The sequence below is a fragment of the Galeopterus variegatus genome, unplaced genomic scaffold, assembly GCF_000696425.1.
Source record: "Galeopterus variegatus unplaced genomic scaffold, G_variegatus-3.0.2 Scaffold33717, whole genome shotgun sequence".
Taxonomy (NCBI): Eukaryota; Metazoa; Chordata; class Mammalia; order Dermoptera; family Cynocephalidae; genus Galeopterus; species Galeopterus variegatus.
The window spans coordinates 1-6,543 of NW_007759828.1; the positions used below are offsets into that span (position 1 = coordinate 1).

The following is a 6,543-nucleotide window of genomic DNA, read 5'->3' on the forward strand; positions in this document are numbered from 1 at the left end:
GACACGGAAAAAAGACAAAAAGACAAAAAAAAAAGACTTACAGAAGTCAAAACAAAGGAAAAACCAAAAAACAGAAAACCACAGCAGAAAACAAAGAATGGATGTTGATATATGAATATGTAAAAACAATTAGCAGTGTTTATGACTGATCAGCTATATTAAATTATCTTCCACATAAAGTCTACTAGTCTCAGACCAAAGACAAGAACTGTCCACTGCACCTTACCAGTGTCAAAAATAGAAAAATCAAACTGTCAAATTCTTTCTAATTCTAAAGAGCATTTGTCATGAAGTGGGTAATGAGGTCCTCAGTGGCTGAATTTATTGCATCAGGACTGAGCTACTACCAGGCAGTGTATAAAACTGTCATCCTGGTACTTCAGCAACACCCACACATAGTTGTGTTAGGGGCCCATGCTGGATTATAACCTATTTGCATTAGTCCTTCAGGTCTCTTCAGCTTGCTTAAAAGGGAATCGCATCAAACCTTGGCAAACTAAACTTTGCTAAATTATCTTCTATTGCTAACCAAACTCACTGTTCCAACTGTTTAAAAAAACAGAAGACATATAGGTGAATTCAAACACATGAAAATATTTTATTCTTTTTCTTTTTTTTTGGCAGCTGACTAGTGCAGGGAACCAAAACCTTGACCTTGATGTTATAGGGCCACACTCTAACCAACTGAGCTAACTGGTCAGCAAGAAAGTATTTTAAATCTGTGCGTTCCCACACCCCATACCTTGGCAGACCCACTTGATGTTGTCATCACTGCCAAACAGGATGGAGTTGGTGTAGGGGCCGCTGTCCTCTGGGAGGATGGTGGTGTAGGAAGTAAACTTGACTCGCTTCCTCTTTGGGCCCGAAGCATTGATAGGTTCATTTTTAATTACTTTCTCATAAGCATAGAAGGTCAGAGCAGACTATGGAAAGTCTTCTGGGAACTGCCATTCAGAAGGATATTCCTCTCCTCGTTCTGCAGCCTAGAGTCCATCATGGTGCTGCACTTCTTTGACAGGAGTGTGATTCTCCAAAAGAATGGGATTCTCCAAAAGTTCCACTTCGTTCCCCAGCCAGACCCAGTCATGAGAATTAGGGATGTTGCCTTGCTTGCTCACAGCAAACCTTTTTCTGTTTATATTTCCAAGCAAATGCCACACAGTTGATTAAGACCAGAATGGCCAGGAGGAAGACACACAGCAGGACATACATGCCAATCTTCAAGTCCGTTAACCTCCTTGAGATCATTGTAAGGTCACCAGGATTAAATTATTTTGTTAACGTCTCTTGAGTGAGGAAGCTTGTGGAGGTGTCTGGACCACAAGAGTAACTTCTTATCCCTTCCTTTGTTAGGAGACTGTGGGGTTGTGCTTTTGTTGGTACTTTCCTCTTGGCCAACTGATGTGCCATGCTGGAACCATTAGTGAATGTCTCTTTCCTGGTTTCCTTCACTCTCTGTAGAATTTTTGAGGTGGTCTTTATATTCCTGATTTATCACCTCGATATCATTGGTGCCTTCTTGGTGTGTTCAATACTTGGTTTAAATTTGACCTTGACATGTCCTTTACCCAGGGCAAGAACACTCTTCCTCTTGGTCTTCTGACAAGGTTCACTAATCATCATTTCCAAATTAATCAAGGGCCTTTGACCTTCACCTTCTGCAATCACTACTGGCCATCTGGACTCAAGGATTGGCTGGACAGACACCACTATTTCAGCCAATGATGAGGCATTAACCAAAAAATCCTCGGGACCATAAGAGTCTAAAGTTGTCACTGAATCATCACTAAATAAACTTCCAAGAAAAGTAAAACCAAAGCATTTGCTATGAAATGTGTCCTTCATATTTGCAAAACTTTATTCACATGAATGTTAATTTCAAAAATTATTTAAATATACAGACTTATGAAAATAAACTTCAGTTCTCTATAAACTTAAACAGTACTTGACATGCATTGGGCTATCATTAACAGTGATCTATATCCCCCTGATGTGAAGAACAAATAATACATTTTAATAAGCACATGAAAATATGAGGTTACTTTAAAAATTACATGGAAAAATAGAATTAAAAGATAATACAAATCTTTCCATGAACTTTTTGAAGTACCCTTGTGCATATTAATTTATTTCATGTCCTACTACTGAATTTTACTTTGGCCCTTCATAAACAATTTTGAAAGATTAGGTAATGCATCCATATCATTTTCAAACACAACTGATCAGGTCACCACCCAAGATAACATAATTTAAATTTTAATGTATTATTAGAAAGCCAGTGCACATAGGACAACATAGTGCTGGCATGAGCTATTAGGGGAAAAGATGCATTATAATTTTTCCCTGCTTGAAAGATGTAGTGTTTCGGATATCTTTTAAAAATAATTTGCTACAACTGTAAAGGGAAGGAAGAGTTTCAGAATTGGTAATAATTATAGTGAGTACACAGCAATTTGGTACCTACTTACAGTAGCCGAAATGGAATTTCTAAATGTCAGAATCTGCCTGCTTTGGTAAAAGTGAACACATATAATCTTTTTAGCATGCTCTAACAGTAGACTGCCAATTGCACAGAAAAACTGGCTGCAAACTAAATGGCATATAGATCTATGATAGGTTTATAAAAATCATATGACAGAAAATGTTATCCATGCCATGGTATACTCCTCTAAGAGACAGGGCAGAATGGATAAGAAGCAGGTAGAAGCTTCAAGAATTGCCATCTCAGCTGCAAATGCTCTATGCCAATCTCCCTTGTGGGATATGAAAACTGAGAGGAGTGAGTTGTCCCCATTAAACAAGGTCTCAAGGGTCTCTGAGAACCATGCCCTTTCAGGAACTTAAAGAATATCCCAGGAAACCACTCTCATCTCTTTGGTGGAGGTGCAAATAGAGATAAGCCAGCCACCAGCTACGCACCTAGTTTGGTGATGGTGAACAATTTTCCAGGAAAATCACTGTCTTTTAGTCAAGAGGGAGCTAGAAAGTGGCAAGAAACCATTCAAAAATAAAATGAAATCTTGTGTCTCTGCTCAACACAGTCTCACCAAACAAAAACCACCAATGTTGACATAGCTGTAAGAAAACAAACCATTCTAATCAATGGGATGTTTTACTTTTATTCACAACTTTATCATGAGCACTTGAAACTTTGTAATCAAGGTTCATACCCAAATAATTTATTTAAATTTACTGCCAAAAGGACACACTTGCTGAAAAGTTTTATTAAAATAGTTTGTAATTGTCTGATTTCACCTGCCAATGAGATTTCTAAAAAGAAGTTACTGCATTTTTTTTTTGTTAAAGTTTTATTTTGTCAATATACACTGTATATGATTATTATGGCCCATCACTGTGCACTCTTTACAAAAGACTTGGGTTAATGTAGCAATAATAATTAAGAATTTCAAAAATAATGCACTTCTTGGTGCTGGATATTCAATGTGCATGAACTATTATATCAAAGAAAGTAATATATGTGCTCAGAGGATGACAGAAGTGTAAAAAAACTGTTTAAAGGATGGTGTTTAGACATCTTCTCCTGCTTCATCACCTTTCACTTTGACTTAGACATTAGCCTAACAATAGTGGTTAGCCCCTGATGACATTCATGTGTCCCCCAAGAAAGCACAGTGAGAAAGTGAATGGCCTAAAAACATCAGTCCATCCAATTAAACGTTTATTTGAAATTTAGTTCTAGAGAGCAAAGTGCCACCTTCGAAGCAGCTGTTTGAAAAATGGATGTTAGACAACTAAATTGTTGGACTAACTTTTCACAATAACAATTGCAGTGGATTGAATTATGTCCCCCTAAAACTAACTGAAGCTTGAATCATGTCCCCAAGTTTTATGTATCAGAAACTTGGTCCCCACTGCAACTGTTAAGAGGTTGGGAAATCCTATTATGGTAGTTGAAAGGCGGAGCCTTAAAGAGGTGATTGAATTGTAGGACCATGCAGTAGTGAATAGATTAAAAATGGTGGTCAGGGGTGTGGTTCTGAGGACTTTAAAAGAAGAGGAGAGTCTGTCTCTCCCTCCACTCTCTCTGTTTCCACCACCCTGCAATGTGAGACCCCTGGGTAGCTGTCACCACCACCAGATGGACTTCAGACTTCCCACCCTCAGAAATGGCAAGCAATAAATTTTGTTTTCTTTATAAATCGCCCAGTTCCATAGTATTTTGTTATAAGCAACAGAAATGGACTAATACAACAATTTACAGTTTTATTAAGAATATCTATTCAATATACAAAAATACCATCCTATCAACATTAGCTAGAAAATATTTCCAGTATTTGTATAAAATATAGAATATAAGACTAGTAATTTTACATTTGATCCAAAAAATGGAATTTTACAATTTTGAAATGTTTTTATCCACCATCCAAGACCTAGTACAGTTAAATGATTCAACTTCAAGGTCAGACACTTCAAAGGTTCTCTATGTTCACTTAGTAATTGCTTTTATTTGTATTTTCACTTAGCTTTTCCTGCTAAATGAGGCCACATCAAGAACGTTAGTTTATTTTTCTCACCATGATCCCGTGATATAGAAGCAACCTGTATTATTACTCTCATTTCACTGAAAATGAAAGTCTCAGAGAGTTTATGGGACTCACTTTTTCACCCAACTAGCAAATGGCTTCAAAGAAACTTGAACCCCCAAATCTTTTGAGTCGAAACCTTAAGCATGCCTATGCCATCAAAGAGACATAATATGATTGTGTTCCTTAAATCTACCTCTTTTATGAAGGCCACTATTTTCCCTTCAAACAAGACTAAATCGTGAATTTGTGTAAATGTCACAGTCCACATCTGCTTCATAGCCAAGTGCAACCAATGTCTTCTTACACTGTCAGATTCATTCTAAGTACTGTGGCTCTTTTGCAAACAAGTGATTCTCCTGACTTGAGAGGTTAAAATAAAACCCCAAGGTACAGAGTAACATTTTCTTTTCCACTGCAAAGATTAGCCTCTCAATCTCTAACTGTGCAATAAGCCTACTTATATTTCCAGTACAAAACACACCCATTAAAGGAGATGAATTAGCTTTCTATTGCTGCTGTAATGGTTTCAACCACATGTAGTGGCTTCAATCAACACAAGTTTACACTATTCCAGTTCTGGAGGTTAGAAATCTGACAGGGGTCCCACTGGGATAAGATCAAAGTGCCAACAGAGCTATGTCCCCTCCTGGAGGCTCTAGGGGAGGGTTTGTTTCTCTGCCTGTTCTCAGCAGCTGCTAGCATTCCTTAGTTCATGGTCCCTCCCTCTAATTTCAAAGTCAGCAAATTCACATCTCTAGCCTGCGTCCATCATCATATCTCTTTCACTGACCCTACATTCTGGCCTCCTTTTATGCTTTTAAGAGCCCATTGACTATTGGTCTCACTATTGGATAATCCAGGAAAATCTCCCTATGTTAAAGTCAGCTGATTAGCAACCTTAATCCCATCTTCAACCTTAATCCCCTTTGACACGTAAAGTGACATAACCACAGGTTCAGGAGTTGGAATGTGGTCATTTCTGGGGAGCTGTTATTCTGCCTACTACAGGAGGTAACAAAAACCTTCCATTCGTCATCTCATTGTATGCATTGCTTGTCAATGGAGCACTGTTCGTTTGACTTGGGACAGCAGCCCCTGAATCTGTCCTTTAGCGGCAGGCCCAGTCTCAGGCACAAGGAAGGCAAGATTCAGTAGCCATCCTCCGATCTGCAGTGGTTGGTGGAAGGATGGACACATAATCTAAGCAGTGTTCTTGGAGTCCTTCCCTGGGATTTTCCAATATGATGCTGATGGGAGTGGCCCCTTCTTTCTTGCTGATAGAGATTCTTTTTTTTTTTTTTGTCTTTTTTCGTGTCCGGCAATGGATCGCAACCCTCGGTGTCGCGCCCGTACCGGACCGGGACCGGCAACGGGATCGCAACCCTCAGTGCTGCACCCACACCTCGCTCAGCCAGTGAGCGGGAACCAGTCTGTAGGTGGGATCTGAACCCTCGGCGGGAGCACCGCCGCACTCCCAAGCTGCGCACTGTAGCAGTGCGCCACCGGGCCAGCCCCTGATAGAGATTCTGCTGCTGTATGAGTCCAGGGCTTCCTGCAGTCACTCTTCCTTCAGCTTAGAAAGAAAACGTTTGTAGTACAGACAATGGAACTAATTTACAGAAATAAGGAAGAGAAGAAAGAAGAAGGAGAAATAATAGTGTTTTTAGTGATGTTAAAGTCCCAGAATTTGATGAAATATATTCTTAAGGCAATTTCATTTGTATGTAGTACGGCTTTATGAAGTAAGAGATTACCCAATTTTGCTTAAGCTAGCTCTGGTTGAGCTTTCCTAATTTGCAAGCAGAGTCCTGAGAAATCCAAATGGAACACTAGATATATTTGTCTAGAAACATCAGAGTTCCCCAAAAATGTTGAGGAAATGTTGGCCTAGGTCAAAAAGTCAAAACGAATCTCTAGGGGGGATTCTATCATCTTCTAAGAGGGGAGAGATAATCACTAAATCCTTCCCACTCAAACTCCTGAGGAAAGTTTAGGT

General features: G+C 39.2%; 1 pseudogene; it reads right to left on the bottom strand.

Moving 5' to 3' along the window:
- Positions 1-713: 713 nt before the first annotated feature.
- On the bottom strand, positions 714-1,845 carry LOC103583996 (annotated as a pseudogene).
- Between the last annotated feature and the right edge of the window lie 4,698 nt (positions 1,846-6,543).